The 17256-nt window shown below is 41.0% G+C and overlaps 1 long non-coding RNA gene across 1 annotated transcript; it reads right to left on the bottom strand.

Annotated features, from left to right (window-relative positions):
* Positions 1-437: 437 nt before the first annotated feature.
* Positions 438-14254, bottom strand: LOC106608845 (uncharacterized). Its single transcript, XR_001329595.2, has 2 exons — positions 14061-14254; positions 438-744 (listed from the first exon to the last, which is right to left on the bottom strand). It is a non-coding gene; the product is annotated as an uncharacterized lncRNA (long non-coding RNA).
* Positions 14255-17256: the final 3002 nt, after the last annotated feature.

The raw sequence follows: 17256 nt of genomic DNA, 5'->3' as shown, positions 1-17256 counted from the left end.
ACACAAGTGCAAACTTCATGGAGTAGGCCATATATGTAGTTGGTCTGACAGTGTCCTCTGACATCATCGTCCTTTCCCCTTGCTTGAGGAACAATAGAGAACAAAACAGGAAAGCTTTGGCGACGTCGGGAGTCCCATAGGACGGCGCACAATTGATCCAGCGTAATACAGGTTAGGGGAGGGTTTGGCCAGAGGGGCTTTACTTGGCTCATTGCACTCTAGTGACTTCTTGTGGCAGGCCTGCAGTCTGACCTCAAATGCCAGTTGAACGGTGTTTCCTCCAACACATTGGTGCGGCTGGCTTCCGGGTAAAAAAACAACAACAAAAACCAGGAAAGCCCACCCACCTCCTCTTGTGCCATGTCAGAGGTGAGATGTGCCTTTTGTTAAGTAAATCATGTGATAAATGAGTTGAAAATGACTGGAATAGGCTTTACTTTATCTTTGAGAGATATGTTTATCAACAGCTGTTCCAGTTTGTGCTTTGACAGTGAGATTATAGTACATCTGTTTACAATACAATGGTGAATACAGTGCATCTGTTAAATAAAAATACATCGTAAATACAGGAAGTAAAGTAGTGGAGATTCTCTCTTCTGCCCATTCTTCATTCCTTCCATCCCCCAGGCACCCTCAATACAATCTGAATGACAGACTGGCTCTGGATCCCATAAGAGGAGAGCAGGCATGGGTCCTCCAGCTGCTTATCTGTGAAGATCAACCTCATGGTCTCTGGATCGCCCCCTTCATAAAGAAGTCAGAGGTCAGGGAAGAGATCTCATTAAAATCAGGTACAATATCAAAGTATTTCAAAAGGTGTGCAATAACATTACGATTACTATCACTATAACATACAGTAGATTGTTACTATTATTTTGTGCCGTCATTTGTAGTAGTTCACAGTCAATGCAGTTGTAGTTTACTTTTTTGCTGTACAAACATGACATTCCTTTAATGTCTTACACACTGATAGAACCAGTGGCGGTCGGTGTCGTTTAAGATGAGGGAGGCAGATTTTTTGGGGGATGGGCATGGCCTTATTTATATTACAGCATATTGGATGACTGTCGTTCATATTCCATTCACTCAGTTCAATGTAACAGCAATAGTTTAGGCTAATACATGACACTCAAATTTTCCCTATACCCATCATGAGGTTGCTACAACCTAGCCTATGAATTAAAGTTTACAACGTAGGTAGGTGCACACAGGTCGAGAGAAAAATTTGAGGTGACAGACAGTGACACATTCAATACCGTATTGCACACGCTTGCCTGCATCTAGCTGATCTAGAGTGTAATCATTAGTCCAACAGTTGCAAACGGACAAATTCAGTTATGTATATCCCCATTTTGTTCCATTTAAGAAACGTTTTTCAACAGATTCGGCGGAATAAATACACCCCTGATCAGGGTAAACACAGTTCACTTTCATAGCAGCCACGTTCTATTCCTTCTCGCATCTATGCGCTCTCCTCCTTTCACCTTTTCCCATCGCTTGTGGACTTCAATGCACAACACATCAGATGTATAGTGCCTTGCAAAAGTATTCACCCCCCTTGGCGTTTTTCCTAATAGTCCAAATTGGTGAAGTGAAATGAAAAAAATATATATTTTCAAAAAATTCAAAAAAATACAAAAACTGAAAAGTGGTGTGTGCATATGTATTCACCCCGTTTGCTATGAAGCCCCTAAATAAGATCTGGTGCAACCAATTACCTTCAGAAGTCACATAATTAGTTAAATAAAGTCCACCTGTGTGCAATCTAAGTGCCACATGATCTCAGTATATATACACCTGTTCTGAAAGGCCCCAGAGTCTGCAACGCCACTAAGTCAAGGGCACCACCAAGCAAGTGGCACCATGAAGACCAAGGAGCTCTCCAAACAGGTCAGGGACAAAGTTGTGGAGAAGTACAGATCAGGGTTGGTTTATAAAAACATATCTTAAACTTTGAACATCCCAGGGAGCACCATTAAATACATTATTAAAAAATGGAAAGAATACGGCACCACAACAAACCTGCCAAGAGAGGGCCGCCCACCAAAACTCATAGACCAGGCAAGGAGGGCATTGATCAGAGAGGCAACAAAGAGACCAAAGATAACCCTGAAGGAGCTGAAAAGCTCCACAGCGGAGATTGGAGTATCTGTCCATAGGACCACTTTAAGCCGTACACTCCACAGAGCTGGGCTTTACGGAAGAGTGGTCAGAAAAAAATATGCAAACATGTTTGGTGATCGCCAAAAGGCAGGTGGGAGACTCCCCAAAGATATGTAAGAAGGTACTCTGGTCAGATGAGACTAAAATTGAGCTTTTTGGCCATCAAGGAAAACGCTACATCTGGCGCAAACCCAACACCTCTCATCACCCCGAGATCACCATGAATAGTTATGCACGCTCAAGTTGTCAGTTTTTTTGTCTTATTTCTTGTTTGTTTCACAATATATATAAAAAATTGCATCTTCAAAGTGGTAGGCATCCTGTGTAAATCAAATGATACAAACCCCCCTCAATTTTCATTTCAGGTTGTAAGGAAACAAAATAGGAAAAATGCCAGGGGGATGAATACTTTCGCAAGCCACTGCATGTCACCAGGCGAAAAAATCTTTCCAAACCAAATCATATCATAACCGCTACACACAGCCTACATCGTTGTCACCATATCAGCTAAAGTAATGTCATAGTCAACATAGATAATAAAACTAATGCGTTAGTAAACCCACTACTATCATGCAGTAACGTCACAGTGTAAGCAGTTTAGCACTTATACTGGCGGGCCTGGTGACAATAGATTTGTAAAACCAAAAGTTTACCATGACTTAGAAGAGTTCCAGTGTTGTGATGGATAGTCATAGCCAGCTAGCTAACATAGCATCCCTCTGTTTGAGCAGGGTGTTTGAGTAGGCTAAACTAAGTAGCTGCATTTGCTAAGTATACATTTTTTTTCAAATGAAATCTCTTAACTTTGGAAGAAATTGATTTGTTCAAAACTGTTCAATTATTGTCTCTGAGTCAGTCAACTACTCACTACATTGTATGCAGTGCTAGCTAGCTGTAGCTAGGGCTGTGCAGTATACCAGACACAGACTATTTCTGGTTTCAGACTTCTTTACGTGCTGCTGTGCGTTTTGTTGCTAACCTTACTCTGCTACCTGACAACTTTACGGTTTTTACTTTTAATTACCGTTTATATTTTTAGTTTTTCCCTCACTCAACTTTTTTTTGCGTTTTGTTGCTAACCTTACTTTGCTACCTGACAACTTTGTTTTTTACTTTTTAATTACCATTTATATTTTAAAAAAATTCCCTCACTCAACTTTTTTTTCATTCAACTATTTCACTCCGGATGCTTTATCTGGACGTGGTTCGTCAGGACCTCCACCAGCCGAAGCTAAGTAGTAACATTAACATGATGCCTTCTAATTGCAGTCGCTGTACTCATAATATACAGGAGAACGATCGCCTTACGGCGAGGATAGCTGTGCTGCAAGCCCAGCTTCAGACGCAATCGTTAGGCAAGGGTAATTTCAGTGTAGGAAAGGATGAAACAGCGTCTGTGCCACCAGTAAGTACAGATAGTAGTATAAATCCCCTCGCACGGTCCCCGCAGCCGGACAACTTTCTCATGGCTTCTGGAGGGAAATGCTGAAGGAATGCAACCGGTGTCGCTCATTCAGCCGACAGAAACTTTCAACCGGTTCTCCCCATTAAGCAGCGAGTCGGAGTCAGAGGCCGAGCCTTCTCTGATCTCTACTCCTCCCGTTACGGGATCTGAGACGCCGAAGCCTCCCACCATTAGCTCTGACAAATTGAAAACCCTAGTCATTGGCAACTCCATTACCCGCAGTATTAGACTTAAAACGAATCATCCAGCGATCATACACTGTTTACCAGGGGGCAGGGCTACCGACGTTAAGGCTAATCTGAAGATGGTGCTGGCTAAAGCTAAAACTAACGAGTGTGGAGAGTATAGGGATATTGTTATCCACGTCGGCACCAACGATGTTAGGATGAAACAGACAGAGGTCACCAAGCGCAACATAGCTTCAGTGTGTAAATCAGCTAGAAAGATGTGTTGGCATCGAGTAATTGTCTCTGGCCCCCTCGCAGTTAGGGGGAGTGATGAGCTCTATAGCAGAGTCTCACAACTCAATCGCTGGTTGAAAACTGTTTTCTGCCCCTCCCAAAAGATAGAATTTGTAGATAATTGGCCCTCTTTCTGGGACTCCCCCACAAACAGGACCAAGCCTGTCCTGTTGAGGAGTGACGGACTCCATCCTAGCTGGAGGGGTGCTCTCATCTTATCTACGAACATAGACAGGGCTCTAACTCCCCTAGCTTCACAATGAGATAGGGTGCAGGCCAGGCAGCAGGCTGTTAGCCAGCCTGCCAGCTTAGTGGAGTCTGCCACGAGCACAGTCAGTGTAGTCAGCTCAGCTATCCCCATTGAGACCGTGTCTGTGCCTCGACTTAGGTTGGGCAAAACTAAACATGGCGGTGTTCGTCTTAGCAATCTCACTAGAATAAAGACTTCCTCCATTCCTGCCATTATTGAAAGAGATTGTGATACCTCACATCTCAAAATAGGGCTACTTAATGTTAAATCCCTCACTTCCAAGGCAGTTATAGTCAATGAACAAATCACTGATCATAATCTTGATGTGATTGGCCTGACTGAAACATGGCTTAAGCCTGATGAATTTACTGTGTTAAATGAGGCCTCACCTCCTGGATACACTAGTGACCATCTCCCCCGCGCATCCCGCAAAGGTGGGGGTGTTGCTAACATTTACGATAGCAAATTTCAATTTGCAAAAAAAACCTGACGTTTTTGTCTTTTGAGCTTCTAGTCATGAAACCTATGCAGCCTACTCAATCACTTTTTATAGCTACTGTTTACAGGCCTCCTGGGCCATATACAGCATTCCTCACTGAGTTCCCTGAATTCCTATCGGACCTTGTAGTCATAGCAGATAATATTCAAATTTTTGGTCACTTTAATATTCACATGGAAAAGTCCACAGACCCACTCCAAAAGGCTTTCGGAGCCATCACTGACTCAGTGGGTTTTGTCCAACATGTCTCCAGACCTACTCACTGCCACAGTCATTCTCTTGACCTAGTTTTGTCCCATGGAATAAATGTTGTGGATCTTAATGTTTTTCCTCATAATCCTGGACTGTCGGACCACCATTTTATTACGTTTGCAATCGCAACAAATAATCTGCTCAGACCCCAACCAAGGATCATCAAAAGTCGTGCTATAAATTCTCAGACAACCCAAAGATTTCTTGATGCCCTTCCAGACTCCCTCTGCCTACCCAAGGACGTCAGAGAAAAAAAATCTGTTAACCACCTAACCGAGGAACTCAATTTAACCTTGCGCAATACCCTAGACGCAGTCGCACCCCTAAAAACTAAAAACATTTGTCATAAGAAACTAGCTCCCTGGTATACAGAAAATACCTGAGCTCTGAAGCAAGCTTCCAGAAAATTGGAACGGAAATGGCGCCACACCAAACTGGAAGTCTTCCGACTAGCTTGGAAAGACAGTACCGTGCAGTATCAAAGAGCCCTCACTGCTGCTCGATCATCCTATTGTTCCAACTTAATTGAGGAAAATAAGAACAATCCAAACTATTTTTTTGATACTGTCGCAAAGTTAACTAAAAATCAGCATTCCCCAAGAGAGGATGGCTTTCACTTCAGCAGTAATACATTCTTTGAGGAAAAGATCATGATCATTAGAAAGCAAATTACGGACTCCTCTTTAAATCTGCGTATTCCTCCAATGCTCAGCTGTCCTGAGTCTGCACAACTCTGCCAGGACCTAGGATCAAGGGAGACACTCAAGTGTTTTAGTACTATATCTCTTGACACAATGATGAAAATCTTGGCCATGTTCTGTTATAATCTCCACCAGGCACAGCCAGAAGAGGACTGGCCACCCCTCATAACCTGGTTCCTCTCTAGGTTTCTTCCTAGGTTTTGGCCTTTCTAGGGAGTTTTTCCTAGCCACCGTGCTTCTACACCTGCATTGCTTGCTATTTGGGGTTTTAGGCTGGGTTTCTGTACAGCACTTTGAGATATCAGCTGATGTAAGAAGGGCTATATAAATACATTTGATTTGATTTGATTTATACCTTATTTTACGATATACCGGTGTTGATGCACGGACCGGTTTAGTTTTTTTCTTTACATTCTATAACGGTATTTGAATGTTTGGTTTGTTAAACCTAACACACTGTGTGTAACGTCAATTTTTATCATTTAATTCACTACTTGAGTCATCTCTCTCCGCTCTCTTCCTCCCCATGCCGCTTTCCACATAGACATAGCCATGCCCGTCACTCAAGGAGCGCATTTGTTGTTCCTTCAGTATGAGACTCTTGCGTTCAGTCTCTGCATGATCAATGCAGCATATGCAACAATGTTGATGACAATGATGCTGTTTTCACTTTGCTTCTTAATATAAATCCACTAGTGTTCTATAATTACACAATTAGTTTGTGTTTCTTACATCACAAACAGCTAGTTTGTCTTAGTAAGTTGAGCCTGAATCTTGTTACTCGCTAATGCTAATCGCTAGCTAGCTAATAAATGTACCGCATCAGAGCAAACATAACTAGCTATACAGCCTGATAATACCAGTGAGAATAAATAAATAAATAAATACCAGTGATGGTGTAGACCTACAAAACCAGTGAACATTTTGGACACACCTACTCATTCAAGGGTTTTTCTTTATTTGTACTATTTTCTACATTGTAGAATAATAGTGAAGACATCAAAACTATGTAATAACACATATGGAATCATGTAGTAACCAAAAAAGTGTTAACCAAAATATATTTTAAATGTGAGATTCTTCAAAGTAGCCAACCTTTGCCTTGATGACAGCTTTGCACACTCTTGGCATTCTCTCAACCAGCTTCTTAAAGTAGTCACCTGGAATGTATTTCAATTAACCTCTATGGGACCGGCGGGACGAATTCGTCCCACCTACGTAACAGCCACTGCCATCCTGTGGCGCGATTTTCAAAATCTTCAAAATCATATTACTTCAATTTCTCAAACATATGACTATTTTACAGCCATTTAAAGATAAGACTCTCGTTAATCTAACCACACTGTCCGATTTCAAAAAGGCTTTACAACGAAAGCAAAACATTAGATTATGTCAGCAGAGTACCAAGCCAGAAATAATCAGACACCCATTTTTCAAGCCAGCATATAATGTCACCAAAACCCAGAAGACAGCTAAATGCAGCACTCACCTTTGATGATCTTCATCAGATGACAACCCTAGGACATTATGTTATACAATACATGCATGTTTTGTTCAATCAAGTTCATATTTATATCAAAAACCAGCTTTTTACATTAGCATGTGACGTTCAGAACTAGCATACCCCCCGCAAACTTACGGGGAATTCGCTAACATTTTACTAAATTACTCACGATAAACGTTCACAAAAAGCATAACAATTATTTTAAGAATTATAGATACAGACCTCCTCTATGCACTCGATATGTCCGATTTTAAAATAGCTTTTTGGTGAAAGCACATTTTGCAATATTCTCAGTAGATAGCCCAGGCATCACGGGCTCGCTATTTAGACACCCGGCAAGTTTAGCACTCACCATAATCATATTTACTATTATAAAAATGTCATTACCTTTTGTTGTCTTCGTCAGAATGCACACCCAGGACGTCTACTTCAATAACAAATGTTGGTTTGGTCCAAAATAATCCATCGTTATATCCGAATAGCGGCGTTTTGTTCGTATGCGTTCCAGACACTATCCGAAATAGTAAAGAAGTGTCGCGCTTGGCGCAATTCCTGACAATAAAATTCAAAGTATTCCATTGCCGTACGTCGAAGCATGTCAACCACTGTTTAAAATCAATTTTTACGTCATTTTTCTCGTAGAAAAGCGATAAAATTCCGACAGGGAATCTCCTTTTCGGCAAACAGAGGAAAAAATCCCAAAGGCGGGGCGGTCGGGGTCACGCGCATAAGCTAGTGTCTCTTGATGGGCCACTTGAGAAAGGCGATAATGTGTTTCAGCCTGGGGCTGGAATGACGACATTCTCTTTTTTCCCGGGCTATGAGAGCCTATGGACGACGTGGGAAGTGTCACGTTAGAGCAGAGATCCTTAGTAAATGATAGAGATGGCAAAGAAGTTCCAGAAATGGTCAGACAGGCCACTTCCTGTAAAGGAATCTCTCAGGTTTTGACCTGCCATTTGAGTTCTGTTATACTCACAGACACCATTCAAACAGTTTTAGAAAATTTAGGGTGTTTTCTATCCATATGTAATAAGTATATGCATATTCTAGTTACTGAGTAGGAGTGGTAACCAGATTAAATCGGGTATGTTTTTTATCCAGCCGTGTCAATGCTGCCCCCTAGCCCTAACAGGTTAACAGGTGTGCCTTGTTAAATGTTAATTTATGGAATTTCTTTCCTTCTTAATGTGTTTGAGCGAATCAGTTGTGTTCTGACAAGGTAGGGGTGGTGTACAGAAGATAGCCCTATTTGGTAAAAGACCAAGTCCATATTATGGCAAGAACAGCTCAAATAAGCAAAGCGAAATGGCAGTCCATCATTACTTTAAGACATGAAGGTCAGTCAATACAGAACATTTTAAGACCTTTGAAAGTTTCTTCAAGTGCTGTCGCAAAAACCATCAAGCGCTATGATAAAACTGGCTCTCATGAGGACCGCCACAGGAAAGGAAGACTCAGAGTTACCTCTGCTGCAGAGGATAAGTTCGAGTTACCAGCCTCAGAAATTGCAGCCCAAATAAATGCTTCACAGAGTTCAAGTAACAGACACATCTCAACATCAACTGTTCAGAGGAGACTGCTTGAATCAGGCCTTCATGGTCAAATTGCTCCAAAGAAACCACTACTAAAGGATACCAATAAGAAGAAGAGACTTGCTTGGGCCAAGAAACATGAGCAATGGACATTAGAAAGGTGGAAATCTGTCCTTTGGTCTGATGAGTCCAAATTTTAGATTTTTGTTTCCAACCACCGTGTCTTTGTGAGACGCAGAATAGGTGAACGGATGATCTCCGCATGTGTGGTTCCCACTGTGAAGCATGGAGGAGGTGGTGTGATGGTGTGGGGGTGCTTTGCTGGTGACACTGATTTATTTAGAATTGAAGTCACACTTAACCAGCATGGCTACCACAGCACTCTGCAGTGAAAACACCATCCCATCTGGTTTGCGCTTAGTGGGACTATCATTTGTTTTGCAAAAGGACAATGACCAAACAGACCTTCAGGCTGTGCAAGGGCTATTTGACCAAGAAGGAGAGTGATGGAGTGCTGCATAAGATGACCTGGCCTCCACAATCACCCGACCTTAACCCAATTGAGATGGTTTGAGATGAGTTGGACCGCAGAATGAAGGAAAAGCAGCCAACAAGTGCTCAGCATATGTGGGAACTCCTTCAAGACTTTTGGAAAGCATTCCAGGTGAAGCTGGTTGAGAGAATGCCAAGAGTGTGCAAAGCTGTCATCAAGGCAGAGTGGCTACTTTGAAGAATCTTAAATATATTTAGATTTGTTTAACACTTTTGGTTACTACATGATTCCATATGTTATTTCATAGTTTTGATGTCTTCACTATTATTCTACAATGTAGAAAAAAGTAAAAATAAAGAAAAACTCTTGAATGAGTAGGTGTGTCCAAACTTTTGTCTGGTACTGTACATCTGCATGTTTTTTTGTGCAACAGTATCTTCTAAATCAAAGAGGAATACACAAAGCAAGAATACAGTGGCAAGAAAAAAACATGTGAACCCTTTGGAATTACCTTGATTTCCGCATAAATTGGTCCTAAAATGTAATCTGATCTTCATCTAAGTCACAACAATAGACAAACACAGTGTGCTTAAACTAATAACACACAAACCATTATATGTTTTCATGTCTTTATTGAACACACTGTGTAAACATTCACAATGCAGGGTGGAAAAAGTATGTGAAACCTTGGATTAAATATCTGGTTGACCCTCCTTTGGCAGCAATAACCTCAACCAAATGTTTTCTGTAGTTGCGGATCAGACCTACACAACAGTCAGGAGGAATTTTGGACCATTCCTCTTTACAAAACTGTTTCAGTTCAGCAATATTCATGGGATGTCTGGTGTGAACCTCTCTCTCGAGGTCATGCCACAGCATCTCAATCGGATTAAGGTGAGGACTCTGACTGGGCCACTCCAAAAGGCGTATTTTCTTATGTTGAAGCCATTCTGTTGTTGATTTACTTCTGTGTTCTGGGTCGTTGTCCTCTTGCATCACCCAACTTCTGTTGAGCTTCAATTGGCGGACAATTGGCATTACATTCCCCTGCAAAATGTCTTGATAAATTTGGGAATTCATTTTCCGTCAATGATAGCAAGCTATCCAGGTCCTGAGGCAGCAAAGCAGCCCCAAAACATGATGCTCCCTCCACCATACTTTACAGTTGGGATGAGGTTTTGATGTTGGTGTGCTGTGCCTTTTCTCTCCACACATAGTGTTCTGTGTTCCTTCCAACAAGTAAACTTTAGTTTAATTAATTAGGGCTAGGCCTTTTTTCTCAATTTCCGCCTGAATGACGTGCCCAAAGTAAACTGCCTGTTGCTCAGGCCCTGAAGCCAGGATATGCATATAATTAGTACCTTTGGAAAGAAAACACTTTGAAGTTTGTAGAAATGTTAAAATAATGTAGGAGAATATAACACACTAGATATGGTAGGAGAAAATCCAAAGAAAAACCAACCGGAATGTTATTTTGTTGAGAGGGACCATCCTCTTAGAAAGGCAAGTAAAAGGTCCCTGGATGCAATTCCTATGGCTTACACAGGGTGACAGCAGTCTATGTTCAAGGTTTCAGAATAAAATATATCAGTTTTAGTACAGGGACACAGTCTTGGAAATTCGTGTTTGCGCGAATCAGTTTCCTACTGAACATACTTCTTTCCGTAAGAAATATTATAGTTGATTACATTTTAGGGTATCTGCGGAGTAAATAGAAACGTATTTTGACTTGTTGAAACAAAGTTTAGGGGTAGATTTTCGGATTCCTTTCTCTGCATATTGAACGAGTGGATTTCTGAAATCAATGGCACCAAGTAAACTGACTTTTTGGAATATAAAGAAGGATTTTATCTAACAAAACAACACTACATATTATAGCTGGGACCCTTTGGATGACAAATCAGATGACGATTTTCAAAAAGTAAGTGAATATTTAAACGTTATTTGTGAATGTATGAAACCTGTGCCGGTGGGAAAATATTTTGATGTGGGGCGCTGTCCTCAAACAATCCCATGGCATGTTTTCGCTGTAATAGCTACTGTAAATCAGACAATGCAGTTAGATTAACAAGAATTTAAGCTTTCAGCCGATATAAGACACTTATATGTACCTAAATGTTTAATATCCATAATTTTTATGATTATTTATTTGAATTGCGTGCCCTCCAGCTTTACCGGAAGCGGGATGCCTATCCCTAAGAATGAATCTGTCCACAGAATATTTTGCCAGAAGCGCTGTGGAACATCCAGGTGCTTTTGCGAACTTCAGACGTGCAGCAATGGGTTTTTTTGGACAGCAGTGTTTTCTTCCATGGTGTCCTCCCATGAACACCATTCTAGTTTAGTGTTTTACGTATCATAGACTCGTCAACAGAGATGTTAGCATGTTCCAGAGATTTCTGTACGTCGTTAGCTGACACTCAAGGATTCTTCTTAACCTCATTGAGCATTCTGCACTGTGCTCCTGCAGTCATCTTTGCAGGACGGCCACTCCTAGGGAGAGTAGCAACAGTGCTTAACTTTCTCCATTTATAGACAATTTGTCTTACAGTGGACTGATGAACATGAAGGCTTTTAGAGATACTTTTGTAACCCTTTCCAGCTTTATGCAAGTCAACAATTCTTAATCTTAGGTCTTCTGTGATCTCTTTTGTTCGAGGCATGGTTCACATTAGGCAATGCTTCTTGTGAGTAGCAAACTCAAATTTTGTGAGTGTTTTTCATAGGGCAAGGCAGCTCTAACCAAAATCTCCAATCTTGTCTCATTGATTGGACTCCAGGTTAGCTGGTTTCTGACCAATTAGCTTTTGGAGAAGTCATTAGCCTAGGGGTTCACGTACTTTTTCCAACCTACACTGTGAATGTTTAAATTATGTATCAATATAGACTACAAAAATACAATAATTTGTGTGTTATTAGTTGAACCACACTATGTTTGTCTATTGTTGTGACTTAGATGAAGATCAGATCAAATTTGATGACTAATTTATGCAGAAATCCAGGTAATTCCAAAGGGTTCACATACTTTTTCTTGACAATGTATGTCAGCTACATGAAGTAGCTAAGAGAAAACATTCAATGTAGACAAAAATTATAGGGTCCCCTATGCAGTGGTGTAAAGTTATTTTACTCCACTACATTCCTAAAGAAAATAATGCACTCTACTCCATACATTTTCCCTGACACCCAAAAGTACTCGTTACATTTTGAATGCTTAGCAGGACAGGAAAAAAATGTGTCCAATTCACACACTTAAAGAGAAAATCCCTGGTCATCCCTAATGCATCTGATCTGGCGGACTCACTAAACACAAATGCTTTGTTTGTAAATTACGTCTGAGTTTTGGAGTGTGCCCATGGCTATACGTAAATGAAATAAAACAAGAAAATCCTGCCGTCTGGTTGGCTTAATATACGGAATTAGAAATGATTCCTTATATTAACTTTTGTTACTTAACTATATTTTAGCAATTACATTTACATTTGATACTTAAGTATATTTAAAACCAAATACTTTTACTCAAGTAGTATTTTACTAGGTGACTTCCAATTTTACTTGAGTAACTTTCTATTAAAGGTATCTTTACTTTTACTCAAGTATGACAATTGGGCACTTTTTCCACCACTGCCCATATGAAACACTTGTCAACACTTTGGTTCTGACCCTGTCACAATAACTCCTTCCTGGCATTTTTATTTGTTGTCATGTCAAACACTGTATTCAAAGTGCCCACTATTATATTCTAACTATATCATTTGAATAATCATTCTATTTCCATGATTCCAACATTTTACCCAAGTGTTTTGCTCTAAAACACAAGTCAAATCTTAATTGCAACATTTGGTTAAAAGTAAGGCCTAGATTGTTTGCCCATATGGAAATGATCTCAAATGAGTGCAGGAAATGAAGAAATTCCTGAAAATTATTTTTGGTTGAAGTTGAATTGAACAGTATAAAACAATCAGAATGGAGAAATACCCATTAAAATCCCTTAAAATGGTGATGCACTACTCAAAGCACATTTAGAATTTGTATTATTCAAAAACATTAAATATTGTAAAACACGTAAAAAATATGAAAAATACTGTGATGTGATATTTTGGACATATTGCCCAGACCAATTCAAATCACTTAGAATGTATGTGTTGCCACCATAGGGTCACACACTACTCATGAAGCAAATGTTGAAATTTTTGTTATTCAATTACATAAAATACCATAAAATACAGTCATATTGTCAAATTCTTAAAAAATACCATGATATTATATTTTGGCCATATTGCCCAGCCCTAGCTGTAGCTTATACTTTCAGTACTAGATTAATTATCTGACCCTTTGATTGGGTGGACATAATGTCAGTTAATGCTGCAAGAGCTCCGATAGGTTGGAGGATGTCCTCCAGAAGTTGTCGTATTTACTGTTAAAGTCTATGAAAGGGGGTGAGAACCATGAGCCTCCTAGGTTTTGTATTGAAGTCAATGTACCCAGAGGAGGACGGAAGCTAGCTGTCCTCCGGCTACACCATGGTGCTGCCCTACAGAGTGCTGTTGCAGCTACTGTAGACATACAGTGCAAAACAGTGTTTTAATGAATGATTTGGTGACCTGAGTATATTTAGTATAGTTTTATCTAAAAAGGATAACTTTTATGAAATTTACTGAGGATGGTCCTCCCCTTCCTCCATTGGATTGAACAGTGTATACAGTAAGTTTATATGTAAAAGTTATGACTTCTTACCTAGGTTGCCTGGTAGTTTCTCAGCTATTTTACTGTCGTACTGTTCATTTGTTCTTCTGTATTGGCCACGTCGATGACCATTTTCTCCCCCCTGAAGCCATTCACTGTGACCTGGTAGATCTTCCCCATGGTGCGGAATGTAAGTGTGAGCTGCTGCTGAAGTGTATCTGTCTAAATGAATGCCAGTGGGTGTCACTGGTTTTCAATGTTCGTCAGAGAAGGAGGAGACAAATGCTTTCACCTCTTTTTTTTCTCTCAGGTGCTCAAATGATTTCCAGTAAGATGTGTTTTTCTATCTTGGACTTCCTTATCACGTGTCATGAACGATAAATTATTTAGACCTAACCTTGAAGCAGATAGATTGCAAAGTCATGGTATGTCAGTGGAGTAATTCATACACAGTGTATAAAACATTTCATGACAAACTGACCAGGTGAACGCTATGATCCCTTATTGATGTCACCTGTTAAATCCACTTCAATCAGTGTAGATGAAGGGGAGGAGATAGGTTAAAGAAGGATTTAAGACAATTGAGACATGGATTCAGTATGTGTGCCATTCAGAGGGTGCATGGGCAAGACAAAAGATTTAAGTGCCATTGAACAGGGTATGGTAGAAGGTGCCAGCTACACTGGTTTGAGTGTGTCAAGAACTACAACGCTGCAGTTATTTTTTTCTATAATTTCCTTTAACAATACAAACAACTACATCACACCTGCCCAGACCCACATACTCACACCCCCACAATAAAAAACAACACATTTTAGAATAAGGCTGTAACGTAACAACAAGTTGAAAAAGTCAAGCGATCTGAATACTTTCCGAATGCACTGTATGTTCCAACATTCCCTCCATCTTGTGCCAATATTAGTTATTTTTTTGTCTCGGTTCCAATAGTTTGCTCATCCCCAGAATCTTTTCATGTGTCTATTTTCAAAGGATAAAGCTAACAACATCAAAAATGTCATAGTTAAGAACACTATAACATGGAAGAACATGAAAATGATTCTACAAGAACCAATATCACTCCTTAAAAACACAACCCTATGGAACAATCCTTGGATAGCTTTTCAGAATTCACCAATGAAATGGTCCACATGGAAAACTAAAGGCATAGAAATCGTGAATGATTTGGTAATAGCAAATACATCTATTTCCATGACAGCATTTAAAAGCAATTCTGAATTGGCCAATGTAGAGATTTACAAATAAATGCAACTTAAGTTTTAAAATCAAGAAATCAGAAACGGATGTTCATATGATAGGGAAGATGTAAAAAAACCTTGCAGAGAGGATATCTAATTGACAAAAAATGGAAACTATTGGAACCAAGACTTAAAAAAAAAAAGAATGGTCCACCACCCAAAGGACATCCAGCCAACGGCAGGTCGGTGGTCAAAAAACGGTTCATTGATTAAAGAGGACTAACTGTAGCCCGTCTGTTGCTCTACACAATGTGTCAGCTGCCTTTGTCAAATCAAAATGTATTTTTCAAGCCCTTTTTACATCAGCAGATGTCACAAAGTGCTTATAGAGAAACCCAGGCTAAAACCCCAAACAGCAAGCCATGCAGATGTAGAAACACGGTGGCTAGGAAAAGTTAACTAGAAAGGCAGGATTGGAGCATATTGTAGCCATATGGTTATAGGAAACTATGAGGGAAAGGTATTGTCATTACAATGCTTTATGGAAGATTAATCTGCCAAAAGCATTATCTTCAGATGGATTTTGTTTTTCAAAAGCATTGAAAATGAAATAACACTGGTGAGCATAGTCATGTTTTCTGTATGCGAAGTTCCTAACCAGAATGAGTATGTACTTTTCAGTAGCCCAAGTAGTTACATTTCAAGAATTTAGAAGTAGTCCTTCAAGAATTGACAACTGTAACGGTTGTCGTCGGGGATAGAGGACCAAAACGCAGCAGGAATGTGGATGCTCATCTTGTATTTATTTTTAAAATAAAGAGAACACCAAAATAACAAAAACGAAGAACTCACGAACAACAAAACAGTCTTGTCAGGCTCACACATGCAAAACAAGAAACAATCTCCCACACAACTACACCAAACAATTACCCATATATAGGACTCTCAATCAGAGGCAACGAGAAAGCACCTGCCTCCAATTGAGAGCCCAACCCCCCATAAACCTACACATAGAAATACCACAAACCAGAAAGAACAGAGATACAAAACATAGACCAAAAACCAGGAAATAATAAATCAAACACCCTACTACAAAAATCACCACCCCGAACCACATAAACAAAATACCCTCTGCCACGTCCTGACCAAACTACAATAACAAATAACACTTATACTGGTCAGGACGTGACAGTACCCCCCCCCCTAAAGGTGCAGACCCCGGATGCACCTCAAAAAAAATTAAACAAAAAAATACCCCTAAACTAAAGGGAGGGAAGGGAGGGTGGCTGCCGTCACCGACGGCACTTGTGCTACTCCCCCCCAACCCACCTATACAGGAGGTGGTTCTGGCTCCGGCCTACTGTCTACCAGAATGCAGACAGACTTGATCACTTTCGGGCCGTAGGCAGACTCCCCTCGTTCCGGATCGTAGGCAGACCTCTTCTGTTCCACACTGTAGGCAGACTCATTTGATACACAGTTACTCATATTTAGTTCCGGATCGTCAACAGACTTACTCAGTTCCGGGTTGCTGATAGACTCCCTTGGTTCCGGGTCATAGGCAGACCCCCTCAGTTCCGGGTCACAGGCAGACCCCCTCGGTTCCGGGTCGCAGGCAGACCCCCTCGGTTCCGGGTCGCAGGCAGACTCCCTCGGTTCCGGGTCGCAGGCAGACTCCCTCGGTTCCGGACTGCACACTGTTGCCGGATACTCTGGACTGCACACTGTTGCCGGATACTCTGGACTGCACACTGTTGCCGGATACTCTGGACTGCACACTGTTGCCGGACACTCTGGACTGCACACTGTTGCCGGACACTCTGGACTGCACACTGTTGCCGGATACTCTGGATTGCACACTATTGCCGAACTCTCGAGGCTGGGCTGACGCACTGGAAGCCTGATGCGTGGTACTGGATGTGCCAGTCTGGGGACACGCACCTCAGGGCTAATGCGGGGAGCGGGAACAGGCCGAGTCGGACTGGGTTGACGCACTGGAAGCCTGATGCGTGGTACTGGATGTGCCAGTCTGGGGACACGCACCTCAGGGC

Source organism: Salmo salar, chromosome ssa07 (genome assembly GCF_905237065.1).
Source record: "Salmo salar chromosome ssa07, Ssal_v3.1, whole genome shotgun sequence".
NCBI lineage: Eukaryota > Metazoa > Chordata > Actinopteri > Salmoniformes > Salmonidae > Salmo > Salmo salar.
This window is presented reverse-complemented; position numbering and strand designations above follow the sequence as displayed.